This window comes from Peromyscus maniculatus, chromosome 1, assembly GCF_049852395.1.
Source record: "Peromyscus maniculatus bairdii isolate BWxNUB_F1_BW_parent chromosome 1, HU_Pman_BW_mat_3.1, whole genome shotgun sequence".
Taxonomy (NCBI): domain Eukaryota; kingdom Metazoa; phylum Chordata; class Mammalia; order Rodentia; family Cricetidae; genus Peromyscus; species Peromyscus maniculatus.
In genome coordinates this window covers 213,901,554-213,926,294 of record NC_134852.1, presented here as the reverse complement: position 1 = coordinate 213,926,294, position 24,741 = coordinate 213,901,554, and the positions used below count along the sequence as shown (strand labels likewise).

Below are 24,741 nucleotides of genomic sequence, written 5' to 3'. Positions count from 1 at the left end.
CTGGAGTTACATGCAGTTCTGAACTGTCCCAATATGAGTGCAATCTCTTTTAACCACTGAGCTATCTCAGTAGCCCCAAGAACAGTGTTTTTAATGGAGAGCTGTAACTCTACATAGCTCAAGACCAGGGTGAAGGAAATAATAAATGGGACAGAATGGAAAAGTTCATAAAGGAGCAGAGAACCTTATATGCAGCAAAGAAGAGAACCCCTTCCTGAAACACAGCCACTGTGGGATGAAGTGTGAGTGGGTCACAGTAGAAAATGCACCCCTGTAGCAGTTCACAGTCAGGAAATCATGACAGCCATTATGTATGAATTCTCCCACTGCATCAGTGACCTGGGCCAGGACATTTTGTTCTGCTTGACCTCATTTTTTCCTTTGTGAAATGGGACCATTATCTATAAAGCCTTCTTTGTCTTCAAAGTCTAAAACTATGGGAAATCTCCCCAATTAATTTCAGTATTCAATAATTGTCAGTCCTAATTTGTTCTAGTGCAGAGTCAAGCTTATCACCCTGGAGTGTGTGGAGCCTGGACAAAAAGCCAGGAGATGGAAACTTCTTTATTGACCTGACTTGGCTCAGGGACAATCCTTCTGAGTTTCCAACATGACTTTTGTACTAGATTCCTTCGGTAACATTACAATTATATTTAAGTTACACTTGGGTTGGGAGGGGTAACTAATTGCCTAGAAAATGCTGAACTTGGTGAATTTGAAAGTATTTTCCAGATAATATTTAACTTTGGGTCTGTCTCAGTTTCTAATAGGTGTAATGATGACTAAAATTTTCTAGAAACATTAATCTAGTAAGAACTAAAGGGATCAAGAAACCAGGGCTTCCATTAGAGAGCTAAAGAGAGTTGCTTCTGGATCAAGATTCTTTCAAAACAGTCTGTTAAACTATGGACTATTTTATTCACAAATTTGCAACAGCATCACTTGGAGATACCAAAAATTGTTTTGTGGGCCTCTTTAGTTGGTTGGGCATCCTCTTTCAAGTTAATATCTTCCTATACTCAAGTTGACAACAACCAGAAACTTAAGGCTGAGTTGGGAGAAGCCAGAAAATGTTTAAATTAAGAAATGGATTTGTCTGCAGAGCTCTGTGGGTTGCCAGGAAAAAAAGTGACTTCAAGCTTTTAAATGTCAGGTTTGGATCAAAATTTCATGTCTACAACAAGAAAGTGGCACCTCTTCATGACCATCATCTGCATCCACTGCCCACCCAGCCAGTGAATAGATAATCACCCAAGTGGCAGAATTGGAGGGAAGTCTGTAAAGCCTTCTACTCCACACACTTACTTTCAGAGTGGAGGGAAAAGGAAACTCATCCTAGCCTCCATTTCTATGTGTGGGAAATGCCTTATTCTCTTGACCCAGATTCCTAGCAGATAGTGTCCTGTTTTCTAAGATCTAGTAACTTACTAGCCACTGGTCAGTGGGACTTTTCCATGTGTGGGCTTTTGCAGTATTGAACTTCAGTACTAGTGAGCACAATGCCTATCTATGTCATACATGAATCTACCATTATTATCCATGCCCCAGTCCCCTCAGAAGTCAAAGCCATAGATGCTTTGATACATCCAAGAAAAGTTAGGGAGACTTTTATTAGCTTTGATTTTGACTCCATTCTCATAAACTATGCAAAATGTGTCATTTATAAGAACAACCAAGAAGAACAGTTGCCAATTATAATATAAAACAAGAAAATGATGCCACAGAAACAGAGACCTGGCTGTGGCAGATGCCCTGTCAAAGAAATGATTTATAATCTGGAAATACAAGCAGCAAGAGAGGCCCACCAGCTAGTACTGCATCGTCCGAGGCAATCAAATCCTGCAAATATAAAGCAATTTTGTATTCCCATTTCCAAGGCTCCCCACAATAAGGACTCTTGTATGCCCAAGTTTAGTATTCAGAGCAGAAACCACAAACCCTAACAGCCCCTCCTGGTCAAGATAGTTAATCACAGTTCCCAGGCACAGGCGGGCTGTCAGAGCATCGCTCCAAGCGGCTGGGGATTTGCCTGTGTGTCAGCTTCCTTCTCCGAGAACTAGAAAACGATGGTGGGTCAGACATCCATTTGCTTTGTATATTGATATAATTTCATCAGAATTTATGATGTGGGAGTTATTGCACAGGCAAGAAATGTAATCTAACCTTCATCTCACACAATGCGGCAAAGATATTATGTACTCCAGAAAATATATCCTGACTTGTTGAGTCAGATTATACACATGCTATCCTAATGGACTTCAATATTTCCTTGGACAAGTCATTGCTATTTGCGTGTATATTAAATTGGCTTGTGTAGAAATTCTATTTTTTAATAAGTAATGAAGAATTCTAATGCTATTACTTCTTTTCATTTTTCTCAAGTTCTGGCATGTGCGTGCATTCTGGTAAATTTTAAACATCTGTGTATAGCTTATCCTAATTTTCTCAGTTCATATTTGGATTCTTAATATCTGACTATTGCAAGGGCATACATACACGATTCTCTTTAAACCTTATGAAGAGTTCACAAGACCCTAGTCCTGAAGTAGAGGACATGTAAACAGTCTTCCAGAACTATTTTTATAGATGATTATCACACCAAGACCATTGGTGTGACCATAGCGTTTGACTCTGAAAATAATTTTGATTACCTTGAGTTCTGTAGCTTTTCTTAGTGGGAATTTGAATATGAAATATGTCTTTAAATGAAGGGCTTTTAAGATGTCACTTAAGTGTTTCATCTAGAGCTAAACATTATTTGAATCAGTTTTTAAAATTAAAATCTAAACAAAGAAATGACAACTTAAAGATGCAAAGCAGTGTCCTGCCTGTGAGTCCATACAAGCATCTTTCTGTGATACTTTCTAGTTTCTGCTAAGGAATGTAGCAATGTCACTTACTGTCCCTGGCTGATCCAGGCAGCAAGCATCGCTGCTACAATCCTTCTACACTGGTTTTGTTGAACAGCAGATTCAATGTAGAATTAAGTGATGCATAATTTAGAACCTAATTTTTGAAATTATATGTCTCAAACAAGGCAAATTTTATCTAAATGGGAGAAAATTCAACCCAAATAATATTTGTTCCTCTTCATTTAATATCCACTGCCACAGGCCAAGTTGCAAGGGAAGGGGATTTATTTTGGTTTGTGGTTCTGGAGGTGTGAAGGTGGCAAGGTCACATCTGGTGCTGGTCTTGCCGGGAGAGTCTATGTGGTCAAGGTATCCATGGCAAGACACAGGCAGCACATGTTCTATGTGTACCTTCTGGTTCCTTTCCTCCTCCCCCTCTTCCTCCTCCTCTTCCGGCTCCTCTTCCTCCTGTTCCTCCTCCTCCTCCTGCTCCTCCTCCTGTTCCTCCTCCTCCTCCGGCTCCTCTTCCTCCTGTTCCTCCTCCTCCTCCTGCTCCTCCTCCTGCTCCTCCTCCTCCTTCTCCTTTTTTATTTTAGTGTGTACATGTATGGTGTGTGTGTACATGTGTGCGTGCACATTCAGATGTAAGAATGCAGGCGCACACATGCTACAGCACAGGTGTAGGGGCAGAGGACAACCTCAGGGGTTGGTCCTTACCTTCTTCCTTGTTTGATGCAGAGTCTAATCATTGTTTTTTCTACTGTATATGCCATGCTAGTTGAGCCATGAGCTTTTTGGGATTCTATTGTCTCTGCCTCTCATTTTCCACAAAGAACTGTTGGGATTGTAAATGCTTGCCTTACATGCCTGCTTAATATTTTTCATGGTTTCTGGAGATTTGAACTCAGGTCCTCATGACTGATTAGCAAGTACTTTTACCCACTAAACCATCTTTCCAGTCATTGCTTTCCTTCTTCTTAGGATGCCTTTAGGATCCAATCTTAAAAGTTCAATGCTAATAGCATTATCTAATTCTATCCACCCCCTAAAGACCCCGTATCTAATACCATAGTTGGATTAAGTATATATAACTTCAACAGATATCTTCAGGGAGGACAAATGACATTCAATCCACAGTATGTCACCTATATCTGCTCCTTACCTCCCATTATTGTCCACACTTTGCATGTGAAGAAATCTGTCTTCAGGAAAGTTGAGTGCTTTGCTCAAGGTCAATGGATAGCACAGGTTGCTGTCTACATATAGACCAATGAGTGTCATATTCCTGTCTTTTTCCCAGAGTCAGAGTGGGACTACTTTCCACCATCTTTGACAACCTAAGCCCATTCTCATTTCCTTCTTTGTCCTAGAGAAGCTCAAAAGTCCTTTTATAAATCATACTCAGAGATCTGTGTGGATGGTCAGTGTTCAGTAAACCGCTTATTTCCTTAGAGAAGGGAGAATAGGGTCAGAGAAGCTGAAGGTTCTGCCATCTTTTCTTTCACCTTTTCTGGACCAGGATTGCAGTGCCCAAAGCTATAGCAGCCATGTCAGAGCCACCGCATTTGGCCTTGACATGGCTAAGCAGCTAACCCGTTGCAGTTTCCTACCTCCATTACATCTTGTAGAAGAAAAACCAACTCTTGCTTTATGCACAGAAAGAGCAAAATATCCCCTAAGGACATCTACCACCTACTGTGTGGAAAATCCATTTGGTCTTATGTTTCTCATAGGAAATACAAGCAGAAAAAATTCTTATTCTTGAGTCTTCTGGAGTGCCAATATGGGGAGGAACTGGCTCCAGGAAAGAAGTTACATGTGGGCTGTTTATAGTTCAAGTGACCCTGGTACAGTGCAAAAGTCCGAGTCGGGAAAACCCAGCCACATTTGCTATCACCTCACTATATTCCTTACTAAACCCATTCTTGTCATTTGGGAGGCTTCTTGACCACCAAACAATAATGTGATTGAGTAAAATTGTTGGGTTAGGCTCATGGGAATTTAACTTTCCGTGATTCCATTCCACCAATATTATTCACATTTATTTTCATCTCTGTAATTCCATTAAAATAAAGTTGACAGTACCAGCAAACAAAATTACTAGACAGTAAACTGTAAGTGAATTTAAGATAAAGAATATATTTTTTTAATTAAGTATGTCCCATAGAAGTTCTAAAGTAAGACCCAGGCCATCCAATAAATCTCCATGTGATTCATGCACTTAGCTACCTCAGGGCATCTGCTCTCCATCTTCACCAGCTCTGTGTTTTAGATCTACTCATGCACAACATTTCCAGCTTTGTGTCTAACTGGTGATTTCTGTCCTTGAGCCTTTGGTTGTTTCCTGAGACCTGTTCCACCAGGATCTCTTTCTCCACCTTCTCCTTCCAAATGTATCTCCAAAGGATGTTATCCTCCCAGCTGGTCCTCACAACACGGGCACAGGAAGCCAACCTCTCCTCTCTTCATGATGTGGTCAATTTGTTTGCACTTGCATGATGAAAATTATTGTTCCTCTACTTATTTGGCAAGGAGAAGAAGAGTGAATATGGTATGGTACCTGACTTTGAAAAGTCCACTATGAACTGAAAAGATGATATTCACACGGCACTGTTATCATGCCATAACTCATAAAAGCATGGTGTATCTCTGGAGGCCAGGGACTCTTCTGATCTCTAAGCATTTACTGGAAGACAAGTTGCTTCTCAAGTAGGGCTACCCCTTTTCCTGTTCACTCTCCAAATCCAGTCCTTTTCACCTACCTAGTTTTGAATTGCCTCATAGAGTTGTCACAACATGCCTTATTGACTCCTGGTGCCAGTGTGGAACCTACTCTTCCCAGGGGTCGGGAATACACCTCTTCATCTTTGCCTGTGTCAGCATTACAGCACAATGATGGTCCTCAAAAATAATTATGAAATGAAACATTGATGTGCTTTTTAAAGCAAAGCTTTTTAAAAATGGAGGAACTGAGAGGATTATTTGGCTTCTCTAAGGTAGTAGCCCAAGCAAGTGCTGAGCAACAGTCAATGGTTAAAGCTTTGGAATTTATGGTCACCTGCTATATTGATAGATCCAGAGAAGAATGGTACATACACAATTCCCAATTCCATCTAAAATAGAATGTCTTTGGACCATTTCCTGCCAGTTACCTTGAAACAGACCTGATATATGGCTTCCTAGCAATCTAAAGCTACACACTATTTGTATGAGTTTTTGCAGTGTGGAAAACCTTCTCTTAGGCAGTATGTCATCACATACCTTTCAGGGTCCCCACTGGGGTCCTGTCCACTGGCCAGGGTCTTTGTACACTCTTAGGTGTTTAGAGAATCACTTCTTCCCCCTTGACTGTTCTGTAAATCTGTTTCTACTTAAGGGCACATAACAATAAAACTGGCTGTTAAATTAGTCTGGCCTTGGTGAAATATATGTCCACTTCACTGGTCAGATGACTAGAGTTACATTTTCACCACTTTTCAATGCTGGAAGGTCTTTATTTTCTCTTTTCAAGATCTTTGCAGAATATACTTCAAGAGACTGAAATACTCAAAACATGATGTCAGTGATATTAGTAATATTTGGCCAAGAATCGATTTTTATCTCTGTGGTTTTCTTTTCATCATCATGTAGGGACGAAGGGCAAACATTAGGCTCACAATATAGCAGGCAAGTTCACCAGGCAGTACTGCTGACTCACTCTGCGTGGAATGACAGGGTGCTCTAGAAGAAAGCTGAAGGCAACTCAACATGGTTTTCTTTAGGGAAATGTGCTTCCCTTACTTTAAGAATGCTCAAAAATGATGCTAATCATCATGAATGTCCAAGAAAAGGGATAGTGTTTGGGATGTATATAATGGCAAGTGTTAAGTGAAGGAATGATGTGCTGAGCCAGTTAGTGCTACAGAGCATCTAAGCTGGGTAAAGTTAATTAGAACATCATCTCATGGCCAGTCATTTGCTTTGTCGCTTTTTTCTCCCCACTGTTACTCCACTGTAAGCTAATCTAGCCATACAATTTATTGCATTGTCTGTTAATCATTTTATTACCTTAAGTCCTTTCTATTTATCCACTCAATCCTGGAGAAAGAGCCTTTATTGGGGCATCTTTATAATAGTGACTAGATAATCGGGGAGAGAAGGAAGTAACAGCTTGAAAGTATGAAGAAATTATGAGTGGCATTGTGCTGAAATTACAGGCATTTGTCTTGGTTAAAGTCTTATATAATTTTGTTAGGAAAATCATTTTGACGTGTGTGTTGTGTGTGTGTGTGTGTGTGTGTGTGTGTGTGTGTGTGTGTGTGTGTGATATCTATTGAGACACCATTTGTAATAGCAAATTTTAAAAAAAGACAAGAAAATAAACAATTTACAGCAGTAGGAACTAGAGAGATGGCTCACTGGTTCTTGTTGCACTTCTAAGTACTGGAGTTTGGTTCCAGCAGCCACACCAAGTGTTCACAACTACTTGCAACTCTAGCTCCAGGGAATTTAATGTCCTCTTCTGGCCTCTAAAGGTACTCACATGGACATGCACAGAAACACACACACACACACACACACACACACACACACACACACACACACACACACTCACACACCAGCAGATAAAAATAAATAAATCTTTTAAAAAACCCAAAGTATAACTATAAATATGCAACAATAAAGAAAAAAATTTAATTGATGACATTAAGTAAAAAAGAATGTGTCACAAAATTGTTTAATAGTTGTGGTAAAGCTATATAAAATATGAGTAACAGCCTGAAAGAAAGTATGAAGAAATTATGAGTGGCATTGTGCTGAAATTACAGGCAATTTTCCTTGTTAAAGTGTTATATAATTTTGTTAGGAAAATTGTTTTGACCAGTGCTTGTGTGCGTATGTGTAGAGTAATGGTTAGTAATTACATGATCTTGAAGAGGTTGCTGGGGACCTTTACGCTTCAGTTGGGCCATGTGTATGAAGGAGATGATAACAGGATGCGCTTGAAGTTGTTATGAGGCCAGATGAGCTAATGCAGGTACCACACCCAGTTCTCATGTGTGGTACTGAGTAAAATGTCGTCAAGGCTGTGAAAGTAGTGACATCTTAGGGACTGATGATGATTGCCTGAATATCTATTCTTGCTGGTCTCTATAGTTCAAAGAAAACTGTTCACACTTCCAATCTTGACCATTAAAGGTCACCCTAACCCTTGTCTGTTGTCTGACTTAATTTCCAGCTTTCTAAAATGAGCTATTAGCTCTTGCCAAGCCTGAGATTTTCCAGCCAATGGAAAAATACTGACAAAGTCACACTCAGGCATTGTTTTTCACCTAATTTGGTACATCCATGTTCTAGAAGAAAGACAAGTGAACACGCAATGCAAGAACATTTCCAAGGATCATCTTTCCACCGTTCTGCACTGGTACAAATGGACTGGTTGTTGATGGCAGGCTGGGACACAATGGTTGGCTGATATTTTAACATATCTGTTGCTAAATATTCAATATCAAATCTATGGTTAAGTATTTTAAATATTATGAGAAAAATCAATGTACACACTTTGGTTATTTGTTTTAATATGAAAACCTGTAAATAAGTCCTGCCATCCTTCACTCTTCAGTTCTACAGACACCCCATTTTGGGATTATGTCCTGATCCCTCTTCCTTCCTCTTCCTCTTCCTCTCTCTCTCTCTCTCTGTGTGAGAGAGATAGAATGCATGTATTTAAGGGTGGTATATGTGCAAGTGTGCACATACACACATGTGGAGGCCTTTGGTTGTCCTACTGTATTTCTTCAACTCATTCCCTTGAGACAGAATCTCTCGCCGAACCTGGAGCTAGGCTGGCAGCCAGTAAGGCCCCAGAAATTTTTCAGTGTCCTCCCCACATCACATCTCTGGGGTTACAGGTGCTTGTGGCTACCTCTGACTTTTTTCTGTAGATGGTAGGATCCAAACGCAGCTCTTCTTGCTTATACAATCAGCACTTCTATCTACCAAGTCATCTTTCTAGTCCATACCTCCTTCTTCTCTGAAAATCATTATCAGTTTTTCTCAGATCTCTAACTGATCCCTACAGCAGAAAACATGCTGCTTTTTGCTTTCATTTCTTTTTAAGAATTTCTATAAGGATACTGAACATGAGATACACATCCTGGAAGTATATACTTGAATCGATGGACTATTTTAACTAACAGATGACCAAGTATTTATCATAGATCTAGTTTACTTCAAGAAGAGATATCAACATTGACCCACTCATAATGATCAAAGGAGTAATCTCCTTTGTAGAGATTATCCACCCTAGTTCTCAGCCGAGGGTGTAGCTCAGTTGATAGAGCGCTTGCCTAGTTTGCCTAGCCATGGGCTCTAGCTGCAGTACCGCGTTCACTAAGCCTAATGGTGGAAACCTGTAATCCTGGGGCTATGGAAGTAGAAACATGAGCATCAGGAATTAAAGTCATCTTTGGCTACATAGTGAGTTCAAGGGCAGCCTGGGTTATGAGAGAAAGAAAGGAAGAAAGAAAGAAAGAGAGCGAGTGAGAGGGAGCGAGAGCGAAAGAGAGAGAGAGAGAAAGAGAGAGAGAGAGAGAGAGAGAGAGAGAGAGAGAGAGGGGGGGGGGGATTGGATTTATTTATTTTATTTTTTACAACAAAGCCATTTTAGGGATAGCTCAGCAGTTAGGAACACTGGCTGCTTTTCCATAGGACCTTGGTTTGGTTCTCAGCACTCACATATGGCTTATAATTGTAACTCCAGTTCCAGGAGAACCTAATGCTCTCTTCTGGTCTCTGCAGGCACCAGGCACTCACATGGTACACAGATACATGCAGGCCACACATGCATACCTGTAAATAAGGATAATGATGATGGTGATGATGATTATGATCTTGATGATGATGATGCCATTTAAATTCTGTGAATGAGCCATAGGTAAGTATTTAGAGCTGTTTTGCCTGGTTGGAGTTTTCTTTCTGACCTTATACCTTGCTGACAGTACTTAGGCCTCCAGCTTAAAATGGAAGCACAAGATATAAAGATGCTAGCTAAATACTCAGTGTGGACTGAAAGTGTAGCTTAGAGAAAAGGCTGTATCCTCACCCCAAAAGTGCCCTATTATAAAGAAATCAGTCAGCTTTTTTTCCTGGCAATTTCCCAGCTCTGTATTAACTATCCAGATTAATGTCAGCTCATACCCCAGGAATTATTCATGAAGCCCCTCTGCACAATGTAATTGCAGGGCTTGGCATCCAAAGTGGAGTCTCGCTGTTTTATAGATTAGTTTCTCTTCCTGTCCCATGGAAGAGACAATGATCTCAAGCAACTTAGTCTAGGGAGGGAGAGGAGTTGTGATTTCACACGAAAAAGCATTTGTCAGTTGAGAGATCCTGAGTCTCACTTACATGTGCCTTGGGAGAGGGACAGCAGCCTCGCTGAGGAGAGAGATGGCTTTGGGCCCATGAATGGTGACTTTCACTGTGGATCTTTTTTCAAGTGAGCAGAGAGACAATTTATCTACATTTAAGAATTAATTGTATCAAACAGTAGCTCCACTAATCTCTGCCACCACATCACCCAATGAAATGTATTCAAGTGGATGAAAATACCTTGCTATTTCCAAACAGGCAACTATCTGGCTGCAATGACCCTTTAAAGAATATTCAATATAATCCAAAGATTAATACTCAGGAGAAGTCTGATGTCTTACCACAGATGTCAAGTTACTTCAGTGATTGGCCTTACTGGGGAGATTATAGACTCAGATAACTTGTGTGTATGTATTTGTGTGGGTGTTTTATTTTCTATGTGATAAATGAGTGCATTCATAAATTTATATCTCTAGATATGATTCTATTAATTATAAATATACATATGTATATGCTATATACATATTATACAAAATAAATATTTTGATTCTAATTAAAATCTCTTCTGGAGAAATTTAACAAAACATTTACCAAAATAAGTTGATGTACTGACCTAGTAAGAACTTATCTTTTCCTCCCAGTTATATTAAATTAAAGCTGCCAAGTAACCTCTTTGTCCTAAGTTCCTAGTCAGTAGTTAGCAGGGTAATGGGTTTGCCTAACTGCAAAAATCTTTAGCTCTGTGGATTTCTTTCTAGAAAAACTCTTAAAAATATGTTTTATGTGAATTTAAATAAAATTTTCTTGTCTATGCACCCTAACTATCAAGTCAACCATGAATTTTTTTTTTAAATTTTGCATGGGTGAATGTTCTGTTTGCATTTATGTCTGTGCAACACAAGTGTGCCTGGTGCCCATGGAGGAGGAAGGAGGACATTGGATCCCCTGGAACTGGAGTTACAGGTAGTTGTGGACTACCATGTAGGTAGTCCACAACCCAACCCAACCTCTGCAAGAGCAGCCAGTACTCTTAACACTGAGCCATCTCTCCAGCCTCAGAACCATGCCTTCCATTATCTGTTTGAGAGATACATATTTACTATGATATTTGCATAGCTATACATGTGTGTACACACATACACACACAGCAATACCTATATATTCACATGTATAGGTAGATGAATGTATAGACATATGCAAAGCATTGGGAAACCATCTGGATAATTTTAGTCCATAATTTAGATACTTAAACATGCATATTCTCACATGTATCTCATTTTTACTAGACCATGTGTTTATAACTTTTACCTAAAAATGATTATTGAGAAAGCAGTGAGAAAATCCATAAGAGTAGAACATCCATTACTAAAAATAGAGATTTCACACATGCTAATGAAAAAATGGGCCATCATTGTGAACTTGTTCTGTGACCCAAGAATGTGAACCTCAAGTTGTTTCTTTCCATGGAAATTCATTAAAGAAAAACACAATCCAATATACCACAGATTCTAATAATTTAACTTGAAGTTTTATACAGATACAATGTATCTTGGCCTAATAGGCTCTATGCAATTATTTTCCACATATCACTTCAGCTATTTGGAAGATTTAATAGGAGGGAAGATTCATTATATACTGTGCACACTGTGTGCATCTGTATTTTATACCTACAGAGACTCCACTTCTTAGCAGAGAAAAATAGCTCCTGGAAGAGCTGCAATATCCCCAGTCACTCTTGAGTGGCCCTTAAGGGTGTTTGAGTTAGCACCGCCACATGTCTACCAGCCCACTTTCATTCTGAGGACCCTTCAAGAACATTCTGCACCCACAGTGACATGGGGTTTTATCCAGCACTGAAAATGCAATTCTGTTTCATACAAATGAAGCCTGGAGCACAGAGCTGTGATGCTTTGCTTTGGCTCTACTGTTGAGTAGATGTTGTAAGTCCCCTATTGGTTTTTGGTGGCAAATACATGTTTTCCAATTGAAAGTTTTCTTTTTAAATTTTTACATGGTGTGTGTGTGTGTGTGTGTGTGTGTGTGTGTGTGTGTGTGTGTGTGTGTGTGTGCATATAGAGGTCAGAGAACAATTTGTGGGATTTGGTTTTCCCCTTCCACCTCATGACTTCCAGGGATAAAAGTCAGGTCCTTTAGGCTTAGTGACCAGTGCTTTTACCCACTGAGCCATGTCATCAGCACCAACTATTGGTTTTCTTTAATGTAAAGTATCCACTCACCTTGGACACCAAGGACATTATAGCTCTTCTATCATTTTTTGGACCAATATGCTGCTTTTAAGCATAGAAGTGAATTAGAAGTCAGCCCTAATGAGATTTTGTGTTTTCTGGCTCCTGGCCCTCTCCTTGTACCTGGTTCTTCACTTTTAATTACATGTTTACTGTCTGTATTTCCCATCAATCAGGAAGCCTTATTTCTCTGTCCTCTGTCTCTCTCTCTCTGTCTCTGTCTTTCTCTCTCTTTCTCTGTGTGTGTATGTATGTATGTATGTATGTGTGTATGTATGTATGTGAATGAGTGTGTACATGCTGGTACCTATAGAAGCTAGAAGAGGGTGTTGGATACCCTGAAGATGGGATTATCAGCAGCAGTTATGAGCTGCTTGTGGTGTGGGTGCTGGGAACTGATCTTAAATGTTGAGCCAGCCCTGCAGCCCTGGGCCATGTCTTCCTTATTATATTTTTATTCTCTCTACTTAGCCTAAGGTCTGTAGGCATTGAGTAGGCACATTTTATGTGTTTATTAAGTGTTTGAATGGACAAGTAAACTACTCTTTAGTGTATGTCTAATAGAAGGAAGCCATTTATCTACTAACTTTCCCTTTCAGTCCCGAAAGAAGAGATCAACAACTCCTGCCAAGCCAGCATTTTCCTCGAGTCATCAGATAAAGTATGTGATCGATTGCATGCTTCAGACTTTCGCTGCCAGAGGAGGTAAAGAAGGTATTTTTCCAAGTAATCTCTCACTGAAAGTTCTATTTCTTTTGCTGGAAATGTGCCCATTCTTAATTTAGAAGCTATAGGTTTTACCCCCTTGGAGTAAATGTTAAAAATTCTAGAAAAAAAAAACCAGAAATATCTGCTCTCCTTTCTACTACACTATGAGCATTAATTTAGGACTCTTAACATTGAACGATTTATATGCTAGTCCCCAAAACTTGTGAATATTTTCAGTGTGCAAAGCACTCAAGTCATGTGTAAATGGGTTAAATCCTTGCAACTTCAGAGGCAAACATTGCTGTAGCTGCAAGAAGCACAGACTTAAAGAAGTTGTTTAGCTTGTCTAAGACTGCCCAGACAATAGCTGCCAGAGGAGGCTTTGCCCTCAGGAGTATGGGTCTTGTCGTACATAATATTCTAATGCTATCTGGATGTTGTGAGAAGGACTCTTTCATATTTTCCCTTTGTTGCCAGGTCATTGGCACCGAAGCAAAGCCTGTGACAGCAGTGTCTGAGCTGGAAGCGTCAGAACATTTTGTGGGTTTCAGTCAAAGTATTTCCATTTTTTTCCAAAGTAGTTATGCCTGAAGATGAAACAGGCAGAATAAGCTGGTAGTGGGTCAATAGATGCAGATGAGAAAAGTGCATTTCTAAAGTATCTGGAGGAAAAACCCCTTTTGGGAGCGGAGGAGGTTTCTCTGTGTAGCCTAAGTTATGTGTAGCTGAGACTGCCATCAAACCACACCAAACCTCGTGCTTTCCAAGTATGAAGATTACAGGTATGATCTACAGATAAAAACAAAACAAAATAAAAAACCTCAAACATTAGGAAAATAACAAAACAAAACAAAAAACCAACCTCACACAGCAGAATCTTCCTTGTTTGTTCTTTTTTTTTTTTTCCTTTTACTTTATTTTACAATACCATTCAGTTCTACATATCAGCCACGGATTCCCTTGTTATCCCCCATCCTGCCCCCATCCTCTTCCCCTCCAGCCCACCTCCCCATTCCCACCTTCTCCAGGGCAAAGCCTCCTGCGAGGACTGAGATCAACCTGGTAGACTCAGTTCCCTTGGCTATGTTTGAGTTGCTTGGCAAGCATTGCTTGCTCTGTCCAGCAGAGGGCAGGCGAGGTAGCAAAAATCTCCAGCGAGGCTAAGCTTTCTCTACAAAGGCAAAAAGCCGTGGGGGCCCTTCAATGCCACAGGTTGAACATGCCAAGTTGCAGGACCCAGGAAAGAACAATAAAAATTCCTCTTTGCACTAGAAGAAAAATAGGCAAAAAAGAGTCCTTGACAGAAGGACTTGACACTTCTCTGTCAAGGTTTGGATTTTGAGTGTGAGAAAAGTTGGGGCTGGAGTGTTAAATGTGAAATCGGAACCTGTTTCCTCCCCCGGAGCTCTGGCAAAGACCATTTTCATTAAAGAAAGTGAACAGGGGCCGGTGGAGGGCAGGGGAGCAAGCCCGTAAGAAATCAGCGTTTCAATGGGAAAGACCCAGGAGAAGTTTAAACTCTTTAGCAATAAACTGAAGTTATTCTAGAAGAAAGGTTATTTTTAAATTGTTTTATCACTATTTTCACCCTGGTGGTGGTAAGATCGAGTTAATTTCTGGAGTCATGTCCTTCGCTGCAACTTTTTGCACCTGTGACCAATGTTCAAATGTCTGTTTTTAAACTTGTCACTACTGATGTTTTTGCTTGATGATGCTCTGGGGCCCTGAACACATTGCCTATTATCACAGAAAGCCTTCTTCCAAACCATTGATTGATTCTGTGCTGGTATTGTGTGGTATTGTCATGTGTGAACTCTTTTGAACTTGAAGTTATTTTGAAAACATGTGGTATGTGTCTTATAATATGAGACAAAACCTGAATTTTAAACTGTCCTGACGTGCTCTCAAGGCTGATCCGTGAAAGCCATAGTAACCCACACAGACGCAGAAAGGCTGCTGGACTGCTCCGGTTCTGGAGCATCCACTCTCCTCTTCAGAATGACCCTTGGAGTGTGTTGTGGATAATACTGATGACCAGCTTCCAGAATGTGGTAGTGAGACAGCAGTACAATTCAATATATTTTATCCCTGCAGTTGGGCAATGTAGCCTGAGCAAAGGTGGAGTGGGTGGTGGGTTTCCTCATTTTGACAATGACAAAGCAATCCTAGCAATAACAAATAAATAAAATATGCTCTAGGCTAGACTTAACTTCAGAGCAGTAATGACAGCCAGGTTATCCTCACTGTATGGTTGTACCAGAACTACCAGAAACTTTCTCAGCACCAGTGGGTGAACGGCCTGCTTTAAAAAAAAAAAAAAGACAGAATGGAATCTGACAATTAGGGGTCTCCAAAGGCCCTGATATCCTGGTTTCTGCTCCCTCACCAAGGCATGTGAATTCTTCATCTGGAACTTGCCATCATCAGTCCTCAGCAGAAAGGATCCAGCCAAGAACTGATCTGCCCTTCAAAGGGCACAATTCTATTCTGTGCAGAAAAATAGAAGAAGCAGCTAGAAACTTCAATCGGCGCCTCCGTATCCCAAAACTATGACAGTGTCACACCGGTGTCATTAAAGCTAACTAACCATATTAAACGAATATTAAAATATGGGCTCCTTTGCATACCATAATGAGCAAAACTGCTTTTAAGTTTCTCCCTGTGCTTTGAGGTGAGGTGACATTTACATTCCCAAACTTTGAAGTCGGAACAAAATGCACAGGTAGAGGGTACTAGATCAAATAGTAATCAACTTCAAAAAGCATTTTGGCTGCTGGATGTCCCTGGGCTAATTCCCTCTAGACATTTTAAATGTAAATGTCTAAACTCATTTAAAAATGGTAAATTGGTCTAGGTTCAATCAAAAAGCATCCTGACGCAGAACAGGGAGCCTAGGCTAATTGTCGTTTGTTTGTCAAATGAATTCCATTTGGAAAGCAATGAAACCTCCAAGCTAATTCTTTTAAGGTGAGCTGGTAGTTGTATTATCAGTTAAATGCAGTAAAATGCATAATCATGGGATGATAATGGAAACTGAACCAGTGTTAGCGCCGGGGCTCTGGCTGCCACAGGGCATGGAGCGATGCAACTTAAGTGCTGTAATGTTGCCTTGGCCACAATGGCACCAAGTCTGGTCTTTAGCCTTACAGATACTTTCTTTGCATTTTAAAAAACTTTATCAAAGCACCATGGCAATATAGAAAATGTCAAAGTGAAATGCACTGTAGGCAAATTGAGATTTCATTAAGTTTAAATTTATTGCTTTTGACTGATGTATTACCATGCTTGTTAAGAACCAGTAATTTGGAATATCTGTCTGCTTGGTAAAATAGCTTTGTCTCCTTGCATATTACTTTGTATAGACTTTGAAAGACCACAGTCATTCCAAGTCAGGGTAGACTGTTTTTTAGTAGTGTTTTGAAAATGGTAAAGCCTTGTGTTCTGGTACATGTCTACACTTTCTGAAAGTCTTGTAAATATATTAAAAATTAATGCTGGGACTCAAATTTATGGGTTTTTGAGGCTTGACTTGTTATGATATGTGCAAAGGTGGAATTTTGCAGTTGCCTCTCTTGTTTTCTCCTCCATATGATGGATGGGATAGAAGGATGATGGATGGTGAGTGAGGATGAAGGATACACCATGTCCAGTTACCAGAGAAATGAAACTCTACATGGAGTCAGTGGAAAAATAGACCTACAATGATTTGGGGAAGGCAGGAAGATGGGCTGATTCAACTGAGATATTTTACAAGCAAGGAAAGGGAGAGTTAGAAGTCACATGACTGTCATAAGTACACAAGAACCCATAATTCCTGTGGTCCCTCAGGTCTCAGCTTCATTGTTAATTGTTCTATGAAGACTTCCTTCCTTGCTGCTGGGCCTAGACCTTAACACAGCAACTGCAAAACTTTTTATGAAAAGACTGTGGTGATTTGAATGTGAATGTCCCCCATAGTCTTGGCATTTGAACGTTTGGTTTCCCATTGGTGGTGCTGTTTGGGAAGGTCTAGGAAGTGTGGCCATGATGGAGGAAGTGTGTCACGGGGGAATGACTTTGGGGTTTCAAACACTCACATTGTTCCTCATTTGCTTTTTCTGTCTCATGCTTGCACTTTGAGATGTGAGTGAGCTCTCAGCTTGTTGTTCTAGTGGCCACTCCTACTATTGCTGTGTTTCCACTCTGATGGTAATGGACTTTCATCCCTCTAGAACTGTGAGCTCAAATAAACCCTTCCTTTCATAAGTTGCCTTGATCATGGTGTTTTATCACAGCAATAGAAGAGTAACTAATACACACATAGGCCTAGAGGCAAAACTGTATGTAGGTATATGAATGGCAGCCACAGAAGAAATCATGCACAATTAGTTTGGTGACATTCAAAACAGAATACACAGTTGAATGCCATTTAATGTTTTCTTCTATATAGATCTACTAATGGGAAGAAAGGAATACTTTTCAGGGAGGAAAACATCCCTTTGGATTGGAGTTCAAATGTAAAAACCATTCTTAGCTCATGGGTCACATAAAAACAGGCAGTGGGTTGAATTTGACTCTAGGCCAAGTTTTCAGGTCCCCAAGTTAATACGTTATGCTCTTTGGTTTTCTCCACTGGACAGAAGACTCTGTACTCACTCTCTGGCTTCTCATTTTGATTATCTTTCAGCCCACATTAGAAAAGGAAGTCCTATGAGAACAGAGATCTTATCTGTCATGGGAGAGTGGGTGCCAGGGTCACCAAATGGTGGCAATCATTTGGTTGATATTTAATGAGCACAGTGTGAGTACAGGTCCTATTGCCAAATGAATAGATAAGAAGACACTGCCCAGCAGTGGTGGCGCACGCCTTTAATCCCAGCACTTGGGAGGCAGAGGAGACAGAACTCATGAGTTTGAGGCCAGCTAGGGTTACACAGAGAAACTCTGTCTTGAAAAACCAAAAAAAAAAAAAAAAAAAAGACAACCTCCCAACCTCCCAAGTTACAGGAAGTGCCACTGCTCTGTTAGATTTTCCACTGTCAAAAATATTACAGGGGCTGGAGAGATGGTTCAGCAGTTAAGAGCATTGACTGCTGATGCTCTTCCACAGGACCAGGGTTTGATTTCCAGCACTGACATGGCAGCTCACACTGTCTCTAACTCCAGTTCCATGGGATCCAACACCCTCTTTTGACCTCCACAGGCACCAGGCATGCACATGGTGCACAGACAAAGATGCAAGCAAATCATCATACCATAATAAGAATATCCTTTTCAAATTGTAAGTAGGCACACACATACATATAATCACATATGTGCATGGTTTATACACTCTTTGGAAGGTACATATCTGCTTATTTGCTTACTTTATGTATTTCTATACACCCCAAGTGACTGGTTCTAAAATCTCCTCGATGAGCATACTCTCATCTGACATGAGTCATCTGTCCTGTTGGAATTTCCTCAGAAATGCCTGGCTCAGAAGAGCAGTGGCAGGGCAGCTGCCCAGAGTTCAGCTCACTTATGGTCGTGACCACGGGGTAGACATAAATAGCCACACACTGCAGGGTAGTAAAGGCATTAAAATATGCCTTGTTCTGGCTAATTATTTTTATTTGGCTTTTCGAGACAGGGTTTCTCTGTGTAGTTTTGGTGCCTGTCCTGGATCTTGCTCTGTCAACCAGGCTGGCCTCGAACTCACAGAGATCTGCCTGGCTCTACTTCCCAAGTGCTGGGATTAAAGGCGAGCGCCACCACCGCCTGGCAGCCTTGTTCTGGCTAATTAGCACTTCCTTATAATCATAAAATTAGGATGGAATCTAGGGACTAAAATGTTGGCATATACCAGAAATAACCTGAAGTTCAAGTTAGTAACGCCATTGACAAAGACACGGATGCGAATCTAACAGAACAGCGGCACCTCTTTCCCCTAGAAGGCTAGTTCTTCTGAGCTACTCATTTGGCAGTAGGATCTGGACTCACTCCACGCTCATCAAACACCAGTGCTCCCAATGTTCCCTATGACACACTATATTTTCAATTTACTAAGTCCTAACTGACTAAATCACTTATTAACTAGATATTTTTTCCTTATGACAGACCATTTTGTTGGTGTATAGCAAGAAAGGTGCCTGTAAATGAGAATCCTGTATTTTTTTTTAAGTTAGAACTAAACTTACTTTATTACCTTTCATGACTGTGGTGACAAACTGAGCCTCGTGATGGCTCTGCAAAGGGTGTGACCTTAACCAATCAATGAAGACTATTTGGAGATGTATGCTACGCCATAAGACAGGGTGTTAAAGGAACTTTAACCAGGAATGAAGCAAGGCATTGCTTAAATCTTGCTAATCAGAAAATTAAATCAGTTCTCACATTCTAATTAACTGATACTTCGTGAAAGGTTATCATATTCACATGAAGAGTTGCATCTTTATCAAAAATTCTGTGGCTTTCTCAGTGTTATCTATATTTCTTATATTTATTGAAATGTTACTGGATAAAGGGATTATATTTATAATATATTTATAATTCTCACAATGATCCATTGAGGTTTGCATCATTAGCTCCATTTAGTAGATTTGAAGAGCCAGATGGTTTGTCTGATGTCTGGTAGCTGGCAGAGACACAGGTGTATATGAACCCAAGTTCATCTGCATAGCCATTTGCTAGGTAAACTCAAGAGCTTGTTGTGTTTGTGGGTTAAAACTGTGAAACTCCATATAAAGGTGGCATGATATAAAATAAAAGATTATAAGTATCTGATCAATAGGGTCAGTCAGGCCAATCTGTATTTATAGAAGCAAAAAGGGAATTTTGGTGAACATAAATACCGAGTTTACAGCCACCTAGTTGAGTTGACTAACATACCAACCGACCAACCCACTCACCTACCAGACTACATGTCTGTATGTGACTCTCTAGCAGAGGTTTATAAATACAGCCTCCAGACTAGTGAATTCAGTGTCATCTAGGAACTTGTTTTTAAAAAATGCAATTTTTTTCTTTTCTTTTTTTCCTGCTTTTATTGAAAATAGCTTTTATTTCCTCACATAATATATCCCAATTACAATTTCCCCTCCTTTTACTTCTTCCCTGTTCCTCCAAAATTCCCCTCCCATCTGGATCTGTCCCCTTTGTGTCTCTATTAGATAGAAAACAAACAGGCTTCTAAGGGATAATAATAAGATAAAACAAAAACTAACACACCAGAATAGGAAAAAAAACAAACAGAAGGAAACGTGTCCAAAAAAAGGCACAATAACATCTATAGATGCAGGACCCACTCATTTACACACTCAGGAACCCCATAAAAACACCAAACTAGAAGCCATAATAAATATGCAAAGGACCTATAGGGTAAAAAGAGTACACATATATATACATACATATACAAACATATATGTATATATGTATAGTATGTATGTAAAAATAAATAAAAAATAAGATAATTTTTTTTAAAAAATAGGAAAAGCCCTAACATGACTTTATGAGACAAGGAACCTCCAACAACACTGTTGAGTTTGTTTTCTGTTGGCCATCTATGCTGGGCATGTACCTACCATTAAGAGTGATTTGTTTCCCTAGTGAGACACTCTTGGCAAAAACTGTATTTTCTTTTGCAAGTGGCTTATCAATTGGAGATGGCTTCTGGGTTAGGGATGGGGACATATGTCCACTTTTCTTTTCAGCTCTAGGGCCCCATTTGGTGCAGACCTGTGCAGGCTCTGTGCATGCTGCCTCAGACTCTGTGAGTTCATAAGAAAAAAAAGGGGGGCGGGGATTCTTGGACGACATCCTGAACCTACTGAATCAGAATCCCTGAGGCTGGTTCCCACACTCTGCTTTAGATATGAGCTGCCCCACAAGTCTGCTGGGGCTCACAGCCTCCACACTACTCCATCTCCATCGCTTAGTTGGCTGCCTCCCACTGCAGCGGTCTTTCTACTTACATTGGCAAGAGACAGTTGACAACAATAAGCAAAAATCTCAGAGTGCCTAAAAAGCCAACCTCCCCGGGTGTACTCGAATAAATTCAGCCTGTGGTCAGTTCAGTCTCACACATTTTAAGCAATGATAGGATTATAGGATTCTAACCAATGGGCTCAGCATTAACTTGGCAAGGCTACAGATTCCTGAATTTACGTTACTATTATTGACTAGTTTCAGAATTTGGTATAAGTTAATGAGTTTCTTTTCAAAAGCGGCAGTCTATATATAATATGGATGATAACTCTTAATTCAGTAAACGGTGGATTGCTGTTCACTTTTCACTTTAGAGCTGGCCACAGTCTTAAGAAGGGAAAAAAAGCCAGGCAGTTGCTGTGGATATCACTCTATATAAATAAAACACTGATGGCCAGTGACCAGACAGGAAGTATAGGCGGGACAAGGAGAGAGGAGAATTGGGGAAACAGGAAGAAGGAAGGAGAGACACTGCAGCCACGGGCAGGACAAGCAACATGTAAAGACGCCGGTAAGCCACCAGCCACGTGGCAAGGTATAGAGTTATAAAAATGGGTTAATTTAAGATAAAAGAACAGTTAGCAAGAAGCCTGCCACGGCCATACAGTTTATAAGTAATATAAGTGTCTGAGTGATTATTTTATATGTGGATTGTGGGACTGCTGGGCTTGGTGGAACCTGGAGAGAAGCCCTCCAACAACAGGCAGTAGTGGTGAACACCTTTAATCCCAGTACTTGGAAGGCAGAGGCAGGTGGGTCTCTGAGTTTGATGCCATCCTGGTCTACAGAGAGAATTCCAGGACAGTCAGAGCTATACAGCGAAATTCTGTCTCAAAAAACCAAAAAAGAAAAAATGGGGGAGGAGAAGTGCCTTCTTCTGAAGGTCATTAAAAAACTGAAGGACCTGCTGTGTCTTGGAGAATTCCTGATTCATTTGAAGATACAATTTTTGAATTCAAGAAATTATGGAGCCATAAGTGGCTCATAAAGGATTATTAGAGTGCCAGTTCTTGAGGGAGTGTCCTCATTTTGATCCTTCTCTTCCATTTTGGGAACTATCCCAGGTTGGGTAGTTAGTAACAGAAAAACTAATGTTCTACTTGGCAGGCTGTCACTCCACCTGCGGGGACATGAAAACCCTGATCTGAATGTTTCTGTCAAAGACCATGCCCATTAGATTAAGTCAGTTGAGTGTGGAAAATACAATTTGCAAATTCATGTATGAGAATACACTCATTTATGGAAATATTTCCAGGCCAGAGCTAGTCGAGGATACAGAGAAGTGGCAGCCAGTTCCACTCAGTCATCCACCTGCATACAGCCTGCTGGATCCCACTGAGGTGATCTTATATTCAGCTTAGATACCAGCTGTAACAATTCATTTTAGAAGTGGAATTATTTCATGCCAAACTACAACACATGAAGCAGTGTAACCTAAACATATACTTTCAAAGTAGCTGTTAATGTTGCTTTAAGAGGGGAAAACACATTACCTTCAGTAAGTTTTACCTTTTTCACATTATCTCTTAATATGTTTTTGAATAATCAATGGTTTGCATGCCATGTTTATTTTAGCTCTAGAAAGAGAGACTGGCACTCAGGCGGGGAGAAAAAAATAGATGTTTCAAATCACTAGCAGTGATAAGTGGCCCTGCGCGAATACATTTGAAAGAGGGAGGTGCTATAAAGTCTCTCTATTAGCATCATGACACCTAACAAGAGGGAACTTGTGCTGGGGAAAAGTTGGGAGCAGTGTGACACATGAGAAGAGAAAAACCTGCAATCAATTGCTTTCTACTCCGCACACGTATGCACACATGCACACCCCTTATAGCTCAGCCTTAGGCCTGTAGCTGTCTAGAAGTAAGACAGAAAGGTCGCCAGACTCTGGGTCTCTAAATCCTGTCCAATCTACAGACAACACCTCATGTATCCGAACAAAAAATCACCTGTTGGTCATCAGTATCAGAGAAATTTGCATAGCTGCCTCTGGCTTGCGAAATCCGTCCTCTTGGAGGCAGACATTTGGAAGCAGATAAAGCCTGGGAAGAATGCCTCTTTTTGACTTTAGAGATTAGCGTAGATGAGAACCCATCACAACCATTTTAGGGAGACACTTCTCCATTACTGATAACTGGAATTGGGACTATCAACTTACCTAATAATGGGCCCCTTTAGTTCAGCCACTGTCACTTATCAGCTACATTAGTTTAAAACCTGCAATTTTGAACTTCACATTATTGCGCTTTAGGAAGATTGAATTACTGAACTTTTGTTGGTGAGTATCTTTGTGAAATTTTCTGAAAAGGATAGTCTCCCTTTGGGTGAAAGTAAAGACAAACCACATACTTTATTGATATTTACAGGCATACAAATGGTTGTGCTAATGTACTCTAATGTCTGTCTACTTGATAGGGAGACTGTGGCTCGGCTTTTGGCTTTTTCTTTTTCTTTTTTTTTTTTTTTTTTTTTTTTTTGATAATGTGGAGGACTGTAGTCTCTTTGTGAGCTTAATCTTCATGATTGCTGCTCCCTTCCTTCTTTTCCCCAAAGCCTTATTTATAAGAAGGCTTTCACTAAAACTCTTTTTTTTGAAAAAAGCTCCATGGTTGCCTCTGACATGGGTATAGTCTCTGCAGAGTTTGAACACCAAAAATAATCTCCAATCTGGTCTCTCTCCTCCTCTCCTCTTCCTCCTCCTCCTCTCCTCTCCTCTCCTCCTTTGCTCTCTGTCTCTCTCTCTGTCTCTTTCTGTCTCTGTCTGTCTGTCTCTGTCTGTCTGTCTCTCTCTGTCTCTCTCTGTCTCTCTCTCTGTGTCTCTCTCTGTCTCTCTGTCTCTCTCTTTCTCTCTCTCTCTCTCTCTCTCTCTCTCTCTCTCTCGTGTGTGTGTGTGTGTGTGTGTGTGTGTGTGTGTGTGTGTGTGTGTGTGTGTGAAGATGGTTCAGCAGTTAAAAGTGTGTTCTCTTCTTGCAGATTTCTGGACTCAGTTCCCAGCACCTATGAGGGGCAGCTTGCAACTGCCTATAACTAGCTCCCAGGAGATCCAAAACTTCTGATCTCCCAGGTATCTGCACTCACATGCATATGCTGCTCCAGAGACAACAAATATATACACTATTAAAAATGATAAAAATCTTTTAAAAACACAAAAGTAAAAATCCAGTGCATATCAAAGTCTGTTTCTATTCGGTTATTTTTAACAGAGCTTAGTGTTTGGTAGCATTGATAAGGAACTTTGGTTGTTTGTATGTCTATGATGGACTCAAAGTGCAGTGGTCTGAACCCCTGCCCAGGGCTTGGTAATATTTTGATTTTAAAAGACTACTGAAAACTTGTCAGCAAAATGAACAGTAGACAGAGGTAAGTTTCTTTATACTAAGCTTTGACACTGTAAAACTGGGGAAGCTGAAGGTCATCCTCATAATCAATAAGTACTTAGCAAGGCATGAAAATAGCACCTGTCACTCCAGTAATGCATAGAAGTCTACCAGATCAGTCAGAAAATGAAGTTGTTCTCATATTTCCAGATCCTGGTGGACAGCCCAGTTTCCATTTAAATCAAAACATTGTTGACAGTAAATTGGTTCAAGTGGTGAATCTAAAAGCAATACTTCTGGTTGGATGTTGGAGGAGACAGGAAA

The 24,741-nt window shown here is 40.3% G+C and overlaps 2 long non-coding RNA genes across 3 annotated transcripts in view; one reads left to right on the top strand and one right to left on the bottom strand.

The window, feature by feature from the left end:
- Positions 1–24,741, bottom strand: part of LOC143271195 (uncharacterized) — a 92,187-nt gene that overhangs the window by 54,153 nt on the left and 13,293 nt on the right. The window contains exon 4 of one of the 2 annotated variants that reach the window (XR_013048427.1): positions 13,036–13,141. The exons of the other annotated variant lie outside the window; for it this stretch is intronic. This is a non-coding gene — a long non-coding RNA (uncharacterized LOC143271195). The remainder of the gene's footprint in view (positions 1–13,035; positions 13,142–24,741) is intronic. 2 annotated transcript variants of the gene reach the window in all.
- On the top strand, positions 1,971–13,352 carry LOC143271197 (uncharacterized). Its single transcript, XR_013048428.1, has 3 exons — positions 1,971–2,069; positions 9,633–9,768; positions 13,048–13,352. It is a non-coding gene; the product is annotated as an uncharacterized LOC143271197 (long non-coding RNA).